The sequence below is a fragment of the Mustela lutreola genome, chromosome 12, assembly GCF_030435805.1.
Source record: "Mustela lutreola isolate mMusLut2 chromosome 12, mMusLut2.pri, whole genome shotgun sequence".
NCBI classification, from domain to species: Eukaryota; Metazoa; Chordata; class Mammalia; order Carnivora; family Mustelidae; genus Mustela; species Mustela lutreola.
The window spans coordinates 74769724-74782884 of NC_081301.1; positions in this window are offsets into that span (position 1 = coordinate 74769724).

The following is a 13161-nucleotide window of genomic DNA, read 5'->3' on the forward strand; positions in this document are numbered from 1 at the left end:
AGATAGATAGATAGATAGATACATCTGTTGGTTATGTTTCTCTGGAGAACACAGACTTGATGTCAATAAACCAAATGCTAACCAAGCCTCAATAATCCATTGGGGTTTTTTTTCTTTCTCTCTCCATCTTGCTCTCTCTCTCTCCCTTTCTCTCTCTCCCTCTCCACTTGTTTCTGGAATATACTTCATTAAAATCTCTTCTGTGAGGATCATCCTCTTGGTTTCTGTTCCTTTACAACATGCCAATGTGAGGAGAAGGTGAGGGCAGGGTCCTGAGGCCATGACTCTGGCCTAACCTGATGTGACCTCACAAGCCCAGAGTCCTTAACTACTTGATTTACTCAGTTTCTGTGTCTTATGTTCAAAATCCAAGAGAGAAAAATGAGATTGGTCCAACTTGGCCCAATGAGCTGTGACTATAAGGTGGGAGGGAAAGGGGCAAATGACATGAACAAAAAAGATGGGGTGGGGGGAGAGGGATGGGAGAGATGTTGATAAGTGAGATAGAGAAACATGAAATAATAGAACAAGGGTAGAAAACCCATCTTCCAAGTGAACTACAGATGTTCCAGGATGAGAATCTGACCCTTCACTTGAAAATTTCATTTCATCTGAGCTAACCTTTTCTTCAAAGGGTCAATCCAATTACTTGGGACAAACACCAGTGGCTCTCTGACACACCCAACAATCCTCAGAGGAGGTATCTGAAAGGAGTGGAGGGGCCGTGGTGAAAAGCCAAGCAGAGTCTCAGTTTCTTGGGAGGGCCCAATGGCCACTGTATGTGGACTGCAGTGTAGAATTACAGTTCAACAGACCCCTGCTCTTCCCACTTCTCTGTGTCTCGGAGGCCTGTGAGGAACTATTATGGTTCTGTCACCGGTTCATTCTCAAAGCCGTTTTCATTTCTTAAGTGCCAAGTGTATATCAATTTGGCCATTGGCCAATAACAGCAGGTTTCTGTTTCTGGTTTTGTTTTTATTCTTTGACTCCAGCTTGCTGCATTTCAGAGTTCCCTGAGAGAGAGGACAAATGTGTGCAAACCCTCTCCTGGGAGCCAGTATGATATGGTTTCTTATCCAAAATTATGAAATCCCAAAGCTCTGAAAATGAAACATTTCACAAAAGAGGTGCAGAATCACTTGGCAACCAAATAATAAGGCTATTTGTACTTTTATTTACCATATTTAGTTTCAGTGTTGATGTTCCACTGCTGAAATATTAATGGGTTTGACTACAGGGTGCTGCTCCAGACCCCACCGGGAGTATTAAGTAATATATGGGATATGCATCATGTCCCCATTCTGTACCCTACTGAATTTCAACGCACATCTGGCCCCAAACCTTTTGGATAAGAAATCAAGGACTTGTTCAATAGAAAAAGCAAGACTTTGGGCTCAGACAAACCTAAATTTGAATCCCCTCTCTCACTGTATAGCAAGTAACTTCACTTCTCTGAACAGCAGTTTCTTCCTCTGTGGAATAAAGGTCACAATCATAGCTACCTCTTGGTGGAGGTGGGAGGGTCATCCGATGAGACAAGCCACTTAAGGAATTGGACACTGCCCCGATACTGGTCTATGTACGACAATAGCTTCTTTTCTTCCCCTAATAACACCCCCTCCCTTGCCAAAGAATCCAGGCACAGTGCTATGAAAATCAAAACACAGAAAGTAGAGAAAAGGAAAAAAAACTCACTCCCAAGAAAAAGAGGGCACAAAAGCAGAGACTGACAGGATAATTTGTTAGAACTGTCATCTTGCTAATAAAGACTAAGGTGCTCAAATGTGGCTGTGAATGAAGACCAATAATAACCAAGTTCTACTCTCGTATGTATCTCTTTATGCTTCTCTCGGATTGATTTTTTTTTTATGGCCTATTAACCGATTCTAGAAATTGGTGCAATTATGTGGGTAGGTAGGTAATTTCCTTTCTCCGTTGGTCCTGTCCATCCTGGTAAGTGATTGGTTGTAAACAACACAGCATTATTGACCATATTGACTTCCAGAATCCCACGCTTTGCTTTATTCTTTGGTCTCCTTTTGAGATAAGTTCTTTACTTAAATACTTCACCGTGCTCCAGTCAACAGCAAATGCCATGAAGTGTCAGAACATTTTCTTCTTAATGTGAAATCTATGCACATTAAAAGCACAGGAACATGTATATTAGCTTAATGAACTTTGCTTAAGTCTTAGAAGAAAGTCAGGGAGCAGCTTTATACAGAGTTTTGACTTCTATTTTAACAATATTTTTAATAAATTGAAGCTCTAAAGAGCCTTTGTGCTTTCAGTCTTCTCAAGGACAAAATATGGTTGATTTCTAGCTTCTATTTATAGTTGAAAAACAGGGTGAGGCAGACTTTCCAATCCCCAGAAAGAATGCTGGGGTCTGTTAACCATGACTTCCATGGCACAGAGTTTGGAAATGACAGCATATATGCCCCAGCTTTGCAAATTCCACTTTATAATTTTCAAGCATTTCTCTTCATTCATCCATTTACCCATGTATCCATCCAAACGTCTGTCCATCCATCCATCCATCCATCCATCAAGAGTCTTTTCTGTGTCAAGCAGTGAACTAACCTAGGGGTACAAAGATGAGTAAGACACAGTTCCCAGTGGGTGAGACAGATAAGCTTCTCATCTGAGTTCATGATCAACTAAAATAATGTTTTCTTGTTATGTTAAAAACCTCATCAGCATTCCTGGAGCTCTAACGCTGTCCCTTAAGGAGGGTGAGATCTGGTCCCCAGAGGCCTCTTTGTTACTGAGAGAGCTGAGAGGGGTGCGCTCCCCAAGGACAGAGGTAAATGGTGGGGAACAGTAAACGGATGGAAAGTAGGATGCTCTTCCAGGAAACTGAAGAAAATGGAGACTGGCACCAGCGAAACTGGCTCTGAATGAAGAGAAATGCTGAGAGCTGAAATAGCTCGTAGCTGTGTGGGAAAGGAGAGTTTCAAGGGAGGAAGTCTAGAGTCAGAGAAGGTCTCAGAGGGGAAGTGGCCCTTGGGCAAACATCTGAAGAGGTTCTAGTAACTATTGTTGCGTAATAAGGACCCTAAAATTTAGTGGCTTAAATGAATAATTATTATAGCTCACAGTTTGTGCACATCTGGAGTTTAGGAAGAACATGGTCAGTGGCTTTAGCTCAGGATCAGGTGGTGGCTGAAGCTAGAACAGTGTAGACTGAGGGGAAAGCGACTGAGAGGAGCCAGGAAATGTCCCAGCAGCAACCTCTCTTCATATAGTCTTGGCGCTTCTCCAGGGGGTCTCTCCATGTGAGCTAGCGTCCTCACAACATGGCAGCTATAGGGCAGCTGGGCTCCTTATAAGGTGGTTCCAGGCTCCAGATAGAGTCTCTGGTCCAGGGCACAAGACGTAAGTGGCATTGCCTCTCATTCCTTAACTTGGAAAGCAGGCCACATCATATTGCCCACATTCTATTAGTTACAGGGGAGTTAAAAGTTTGCTCAGATTCAGAGGAGGAGAATTAGACCTCACTGTGTAAGTAGCAGAGTAGCAAGTTTTCAAAGAGCAAGAGCAATGGGCAGTATTGCCATGGCCACCTTTGGAAAATGCATGTGTCACAAAGGGAGATGGAGGTCAGGGCTTGAGTAACCTGGCTCTACCCGGCTATTAACTGTTCCTGCATACAGGAAACCAACCAACCCCCAGGCCCACTGAGTGAGAAATCAGAGAGAACCAATCAGCCACCCCTTCCCAGGATGCATCCAATGCTACCTTCAACAGACTGTCTCACTTTCCAGCACCCCCAAGCCTTCACTGCCCACCTGTAGTCCAGTTCTGCTCACCGTTGCCCACTGCCCTGAGGCTGAAACTGATGGCCCTTTGCTTACCATCCTAATTTCCTAGGGCTGCCATACCAAAATCACAAATTAAGTGGCTTAGAGCAGTGGAAATGTGTGCTTTCACAGTTCTGGAGGCCAGGAGTCTGAAGACAAGGTATGGGCAGGGACATACTATTTCCCTGAAGCTTTGGGGGAAAAAAATCCTCCCATGCCTCTTCCTGGTGTCTGACGGCTGCTGGAAACCCCTGATATCCTCAGTCTATAGCTGTACAGTTCCCTCTCTGCCTCTGTCACTACCAAATGCCCTTCCCTCTTTTCATAAGGGCACCAATCACTGAATTAGAGCCCACACTAATCCAGTGTGATCTCGTCTTAACTTGATTATGTCCATGAAGACCCCATTTCCAAATAAGATCATATTCACATACTATGGGTTAGGACTCGGACATGTTTTGAGTGGAGAACACCATTCAACCATATAACACTTGCCATGGAGCCATGGAAGAGTCACCTCAAGGCATCAGGACTGTCTCTCCTTCCCAGCCTAAGCCCATTCACCCCTTCAAAGCAAAGCCACCACCTCCTCCTCCTAGGGCACATCTTCTTAATGAGACTCTTTAAGTCACATGGCTTGGCAAGACCTTCATCAATCTCTCTGCCACTGACTTGGCTTGATTCCAGCCCCTCCTGCAACATTAGCTTGTGGATTCACACACATACAGATGCGCACACTTGATCAAGCCTCCGGATTCCTGACCACAGAGGATGGTGTTCAGAGCCACACACACGGGATTATTGATTTTCTCTTCTCTTGACTTTTTATTAGTGCCCACAATTGCCTTTTGCCCTGATGGCTCTCTTTAGAATGAGATTGGTTAGAAGAAGTCTTTTTCCTTTGGTGCTCATGGAATCCCAAGAAGCTCTCTGGAACCCCAGCTCACCTTACATTGTTTTAGGACCAGCAGTCCAGAGGGCCCTTCATGAGTCTAGAGACATGCCATGAAGAACTATTCCCAGCAGGCGTGATTTCGATCAAGAGGCAGAAGGCAGTAGATGAAAGACTAGCCTGCATTTTTCAGGTTCAACCTAAAAGAGAAATAGAGCTACAAGCCCAGTTTGGGGATGTCCCCATGTTAATGAACATAAGACACACACCACTATGACAGACTAGTCTTTCAAAGGCACATTCAGATCCTTCTCTGGGGGACCCTTCCTGACCCTTATCCTACTCTTGAGACATGGGTAAAATAGAAAATCATCCACACATCAACTTGTTCACAACCATGATCTAAGCACATGGCCCCACAAGAAGGGATTCAGCAATCCTTAGTCCTGATTCACGCACACATTGCAGCTGATATCCCAAAATAAAGGCATTATAGCACATTTTTTTCTGCAAACAAAATAACTATAGTACCCCAAATTTGTAAAAAGTAGTTTTCTTCATGTTTGAGTAACTCTCTGTTTGCCTGGGTCGTGCTCTACGGAGTGACTAGTGAATAGCCCTCCTCCCCTAACTTGGAAATTGAATTTAAATCATAATTCATCTGAAAAGAAATATAGGAAACCATTAGAGAAACAGAACCCAGCCATGACAATAAGCCTAACTGCTGTCTGATCAAAAGGAAAGGGGGCATCAGTCACAGGGACACAGAAGTAGGAATTACGGCCACCCCACTCACACCAGCTCCGTCCTGCATTTGTGGGACAAATGTATCACCATCACAGGCTCTAAAGCCTGAAACCACCTGCATCTGAGGCATATTCCTGCTGCACTTTGCCCTGGTGGGTGCCCTCCCACAACCTTCAGGAAGTCTGGTTTTCTCTAAGTCCACACCTAGGGAGAGAATATGCTGAGCCTCCTGAAATGGGTTTATCAGTTTGCTTTTTCAGCCTATTTTGTTTTTACCTAGAGCCAGTGGGGTTTTCAAAATTCCTAACCAGAGATAGATGAATGAATAAAATCTTACCCAGATGAGAACTATTTCAGCCCCCTTTCAAAGTCATTAACTCAAATTACTTTCAAGTGGGCTTTAATATTTAATTCATTCTATGTGCCGATAGAGGAAACATGGTCCCTACACTTCTGATGATTGGAGATTGTCGCTGATGTATCACCTGGTTTTGAGAGGATTTCAATGGTTCTCAGGTGAGAATGAGGCCACTGAAGCTTCTAGGAGCACACTTCTGCCCATACAGACTATCACATGTTTAATGACACACTGAGAAGTTGGACAAGTCTATGTTTAAGAGCTCAGATCATGGAATCAGCCAGAATCGGATTTGAATTTTAGTCCTGCCACTTAGTAGCTGTGTGACTTTTGGGAAATGACTTAAATTCTGTGAGTTCAATTTCCACAGTGACAAGTAGGAATAACAACGACTGCCTCCTAAGGACAATGGAAAACTTACCCAAGATAAAATGTGTAACCTATTGTATTAGTCAGCTACGTAACAAACAACCCTAAAATCTCAGTGACTCCAAGGAACAAAAGGAGAGTATCCCTTCATGCTCCATGTCCAACTCAGAACATGCCCCAGTCTGTGCCATCCTCACTCCAGGATCAAAGCCAACGAAGCCACCATGGCCTAGAGTGTCACCATTCAACGCTGGGAGTGACATATGTCCCTTCTGGTCACATCTCACTGGCCAAGTCCAGTCATATGGCCACAACTATCTGCAGGAGGGAAATGCAACCTACCATAGGCCCAGAAGGCTGAAAATCAGAACTGCTAGCAGCAGCACTAATATTGGCCACACACACTGAGCCTAGGCTCTGGGGATGCAGGATATTTCGATCTTAACACTTTTCTCCTGCAATTTTGACTCAGTGATCAACCAGACCCTGGAGTCTGATCCAGGAGAAAAATTAGTGCTATGTTAACAAATACAAACATTTTGGGGTGCCTGGGTGGCTCAGTGGGTTAAGTCTCTGCCTTCAGCTCAGGTCATGATCTCAGGGTCCTGGAACCGAGCCCAGCATCAGGCTCTCTGCTCAGCAGGGAGCCGGCTTCCCCTTCTCTCTCTGCCTGCCTCTCTGCCTACTTGCTATCTCTCTCTGTCTCTCTCTCTGTGTCAAATAAATAAATAAAATCTTTAAAAAAAAAAAAAGGAAAAAAATACAAACATTTTAATGCGGAATTTTGTTCAACCAGTATTTGTTGGGCCTCCTACATGCCAAGGTCTCTTTGAGACCCTGCAGACTGAGCAGTGAACCAAACCCCCCAGAGCTAACATTCTGGCCAAATAGGTAGACAAATACAGAGATATAATAATATCAGGAAATAACCATTACTTTGAGAAGAAATAAAAGAAGGGAGGGTAAGGGGGTAGAAAGTGAGTGAGTAGTAAACGTTCTCCCTGAGGAGTGACGGTTGGTTGAGGCCACTGTGAAGTGACAGTGAGCTAGGTGGTAACTTCAGAAAGAACATTCCAGGCAAAGTAAGAGCCCAAGGAACACATACTTGACCTATGTGGGAAACATCAAGAAAGCCAGTGTAGCTGGAGCATGGATCACAGGGCACAGGGCCGAGAGGAGGAAATGAGAGCATGAGGAGCCAGGGCCAGCCCACGGAGAGCCCCAAGGTGCCGCAAGGATCTGGGACTTGCACTAACACAGTATGTCTGGAGCCTGATGTACAGAAGGGAGGCCTGAAGAGCACCAACAGTAACACCTCTTATAAAGAGGTACTTGCAGAAGTGAACTCCACTAAGTGAACTTAATTCCTGGATTAGTTAAATGATACCCAATTTTTCCCATATTCATTTCTATTTTAGTAAACTTGTTTTCAGTGTAATTAATGCTTTTTCCTGTAAAATCAGAGCATAAATTTAGTTCATTTATTAGTTTCATATCGATATCAAATTTTCCAAACTCTAGCACCTGCCATTGTGACATATTTGTTGTTACGTTGCTCTTTCTGTGACCGATATTTCTGCCAGATCCCATATTTCTACCTCAAGCTTTTCAGATCCAAATTTTTTCACAAATATCTGATTTTTCCATCATAATTGCTCACTCAAAAAAATTATCATGTGCAATTTCACTCATTGCCTTTTTCACTTTGTGTCACTTATTTCTACCCAGGCAGATTTTCCCCAGTGGGTTTTTGTAGTTTCCTATGTTAACTACCCACATGTAATCCTGCAGTCAGAGTGATTCTTATCTAGCCAATTGCTTTGCTTTGTTTTGCACTGCTTACAGATGCCAGTAATATTATGAACTAAATTTAAAAAGAAAAAAAAAAAACAGTTTCTGCTGGTTTCTGTCTTAGCCTGTTCAGGCTGCTATAACAAAATACCACAGGGCGGGTGGCTTATAAACAACAGAAATTCATTTCTCACAGTTCTGGAGGCTCGAAGGCCAAGACCAAGATGCCAGCACGGGGTAGGTTCTAGTGAAGGCCCTCTTCCAGCTGCAGACTGCTGACTTCTGTCTATGTCATCTCGTGCTGGAAGGAGTGAGCTAGCTCTGGAGGCCCTCTTATAAAGACACTGATTCCATTTATGGAGGCTCTACCTTCATGACTTAATAACCTCCCAAAGGGCCCACATCTTAATTTCATCCCCTTTGGGAGTGAGGTTTTCTACATACAAATTTAGGAGGACACAAACATTTGGCCCATAGCAGCTTTAGAGCAAAGAACAAAGTGAAAGATCTGGAAGACCCAAAAGTTCAGAATAATGGAGCCAAAGAGTCCTGCTTTTAGCATTCACTGACTGCTCAGAAAACAATAATCATTATTGTCTCGTGCTCCAAGTGAGGGCCACACGCCTGCATTTCCACCTACACACTCCCAAATAAAAATTTGTGTTTCTGTTTTTACTGCTAAAGACAGGCATTACTAGCTTGAGTAGGACTCTATGACTTAATTTCACACATCGATCCAAGAAAGTGTCTCTGACCTGAAAAACAAGATATGAAAAATCAAATTTCCCCATGGGACATATTTTAGTTTTTACTCACAGGTACAAATGATTTTAGTCAAGGTCGACAGAAAAGGATAACCTTCTTATCCATAGCCCTACTGACATGGCTTACCATTCTTTGTTGATATAGAATCCAGGAATCCATCTTTAGCCTGTGGCCATCACAGGGCTCTTCAAGGGTGCTAAGAGATTTCAGTCTACAGAGTTAGGAGCTGTCTGATGACTCCACATCTTCTCCAGAAGTACAGGGGAGGAAAATTAAAGTTATTCGGCACTTCCCCAGAAATTTTGTGTGTATTAAATCATCTATTCATAAAAACATCCTTATGAGGTGAGAATTTAGAGACAAGGAGACTGAGGTTCTAGGAAATGAAGTAACCTGCCCGAGGTCATGTGACTGGCACATCATGGCAGAGCCAGGACATAAAATCCAGAGGCCAACCTGCCCCTAGAGCCCTGCATTTTAATCCCATCTAGCCCAGCTTCATAAAGATTTGTATTTCAGAAAACTGGAGCTTTTAAGCACCAGAGGGTACCTTTTCCTTGGAGACTCTGCTAAGCATTTCCTCCTGCAAACTTTTGACCCCTACGGCTTTCTCCCCATGTCAGGAAGAATTATTATAAAGTGACAATGCCCAGTTTTGTGCAATGTAGCGTACTCATAACCAACAGTGGAAATCTGAGGTATGTCTCTCTTAAAAACATATATTCCCAGAACTATCCGTAGGCAATGGAACATTCAGAAGAATGTTCCAGACACGCTGTTGTACTCTATGACATGCTATTGTATACATTATTGCACAGGACTGTGGTGATTCCTGAGCCACCTCATTCCAGATTTGCATTTCCAGAAAATAAACCCTAATCTTGCTGGCTCTGTGACACATGCCACATCACACAACCTGAAGTCTCCTATATCATTTTGTCGATTATATATATTATAACTCAAGTTCACTCACTTTATCAAAATAAGTCATTCCTTTGGAATCAACTGCAATAACTTTAAAAAAAAATAACAAGGAATCGTTTTTTTTTTCAAAATGAAAACTAGAGAGATCTATTTTAAACAGCAGCTCAGAATGTATTAATAATAAAAGCCAACAAATGTGCTTTCTCTGACATTATGATCTGAAAAGCTCCCGGTTAATGGCAGTCACTGATTTTCAGCTTTCCTCCTTGGTAGACAGAGAAACTGACCATCAAGGATTGGGCCTGGCCCATCTGATTTATTGATGCCATTGTATACTGTCAATTACTCATAAGCCTTGCAAACACTGAACATTACACAAATAGGAGCACTACACTAAATTATAGATGGCCGGTATGGAAAAGTATAATATATGAGGTCCCATCAGCACAATGTCAGAGCAGCCCTTCAAATAAAAGTCTTTGTTTTAATGAGCACCAAAGGCCCATCCACATTAGGCATATGAACTGGAGAGAAATAAATCAGAGGACCACAATTTACCATCCAAAAGGGGTGCATCAAGTTTGGGAGAAGACTAATTGCTGAGTTAAGAAGGCAAAGCCATTGAGCACAAAAGACCACATAGTACCTACCTAAGCACCCTCAAGAAGTCTTTGCACTCATCTAAAAGCCCAATATCAATAGAGTATAAAAATATATTTAAGGAATGAGTAAGCTGAGGAACAGTGTCTTGGGTGGATTCCCTAAGGCACAAAACTGAACAACTTCTCTGACCTGGAGTGGAGTGAAGGAGCGGGGGCGGGAGAAGGTTGGGTGTAGAACAATCAGGAAGACAATTCTGGGACCTCTTTGCACTGCGTATATAAATCATTAAACAGCAGACAAATGATTTAACACTAATATAAACATGAGTTCCCAGAGAATTAAATTTCCCTTCCCACAAATGAGTCAGAATCAAAGTGAACTGACCACACCATCATCTCACCAAGTGCCAGGAAGTATGAGGCCAGTACAAAATACACCTTGTCAGGATTGATGTGACTCTATTCAAAACCATCCATGCACCCATGAAATTCCTCAACCCACTCCATATCTTTCCCAAACAGACCAGGGAAGCCAGCTCTCCTCTGATAACACAGAGCTCCCAAGGCCATACCCATGACCTGGGCTCACCACGAGGCAATCTGAAACATTTTAGAGCAAAAGCATAAGTGGAAGATTACCCATGGCACTGCCCTTTAATCTGAGATTATGCTCTTCCCAATAATTGGCACAGAATAACCTTTCCTTTTAAAATAATGGCAATCAGTTTGCAGTTGTCAAGGTTCTTTAAGTCTAATGTTGGTTGGCAAAATACAAAGTTAACAACTCTAGGTTGAACAAAATTTTTAAAATTTTATCAGCCCATAAGATCCAAAAATCTAAAAATAATCATCTTCTATTCTAATGTAGCTCAATTACACACAAATGTCTATCCAGGTAAGGATCAGTAAATGCCTACTCTGTTTATTTTGCTGATCAACTGTGGTGACAGGAAAGAACTACACAGTATAACCTAACATAGAGGATTGGTCCCTGCTTCCAGCTTGGTGAATCATATAAATGATTGTCACTCAAGCATTCACCCTAAGGCAAATTTTGATCATGCGGAAATCAATGGTGACCTCACTTTGTTTTCTACCTTGTCTTGGTATCTCAGACTAGTAGAGGATTCTTCCCACACCCTGCACTAACAGCTTCTTGACCTCCTTTACTTAACTTCTGTTCCACATCAGCTACCTAAAGGCAATGAACCTCCTTTTCACTTGTATGATAGAACTCTCCTTTCCTTTGATCTCACAGCAAGGCGGGGGAAGCCTAGTAACTGAGAAGTGATGATTGGACATGACACCTCCCAAGGCTTGGTCAACAGAATAGGGCTTTGAAGTGAACCTCACATTCCAGAAAGAGAATTTTTTATGGACTTTTTGCATAATGTGCAGCCAAGGTTATTACTAGTAGGGGCCGTGAGTCTCTCATGCTCAGATCAACTACATGGTGAGAAAGGGGACCATTTTTAGCAACTTAAGCAAGATCAAAGGAAAAAATTAAAAACAAGAAAGCTGGGGGGAAAAGTAATCTTCAAACCAGGAGCACAACCCAGGCTGGGGGTCAAGGGGACTTCAAAGTCACAGAAGGAGCATGCCACTGAGAATGCACCTGTCTTCACTCCAACCATTCCTCTGCCTGGATGCCCTCCCTCCCCCATTGCATTCTGTAAGTTAAAATCCTCCCCACTCTCCAAGGCTCAGCTAGAAACCATTTTTCATAATAAGCCTTCTGCCCCTTGGTGACAAATTATCTCTCCCCCTCGGTACAATCAGAACACTGAACTCTATTTCTCTTACCAGAGGAATGCCCATCATTTCCTACTTCCTATCACTGGTATTAAGATAAGAAGATTTTCTCTTAGCATTTTGAAAGAACCACAAGATCAGAATCATGTTCGATTCATCTTTGTATATGGTTGATGTTCAATAATTACTTGCTGAATGGAAATATAAATTAATTAATTAATATGAAATGGCATATACTCACTTTAAACTTCCTCCATTTCCACAATGGCATTTTTAATTCTCTGCTTCCTTGTATTTCCCTTACATGGCATCAGTGGGCATCTCTGATGTGGCTGGGAAGACAAAAACAACTAAGTTGTTGACGATGCTAGTAAGTGGCAATTACAGTAATTTTACCTTTGGTTCCTGCATCCACTTCTGGGTTTTCCAACTGTTTTCAGAAGAAAATCATCTCACCTGATTCTCATTACTACCTGGCCATGGGAGAAATAGAAGCAACAGAGGAATATATTCCTCATGGAGCAGATGGAAAAACAGATTGTAGAAGATATGGTAATTGATCTCAAGTCATACCAATGACCAGTAGCAAAGAAAGTTTCAAATCTGGATCAGTCCTTTGGCAGAGAAAACACACCTAGGGATACTTACCTGGTGGATCCAGAGTAGACTGGGGTCCACAAGATGAAGGAAGCCATGTTAAGAAATGGTCTTTGAGAGAGGAAGATAATCCACATGAAGTAAGTAAGAACTGTGATCATTCTCAAAAAAAAAAAAAAAAAACAAAAAAAAAAACCCCAAACCTCACTAACATGCCTATAACTGTAAGGAACCAACTTCATGCCTTCTAAGACCATGGTTGTCATGTACATACAAGGTGTTGCCCCAAGGGTCTCAAGGCACTTGAAATAGATGAAGTCTAACCTTGGTGTTGTGGTCCACTCATTTCAGCAAGCATGATTTGGGAGTTTATTCCACAAGCGACTGAAGAGATAAGTCTTGTTTCTGATTTCAAGGACTACCAATCAGTAGAGAGACTTTAGCAGAAGGTAAAGAAGGAAGGGATTCCCTTAGGTGGAAAAGGAGGAAGGGATTCCTGCAGAAGGAAACAGAGGTTTCAAAAAATCAAGCTTCTTTCAACTCCACCTGGTGGAGCCAGGATCG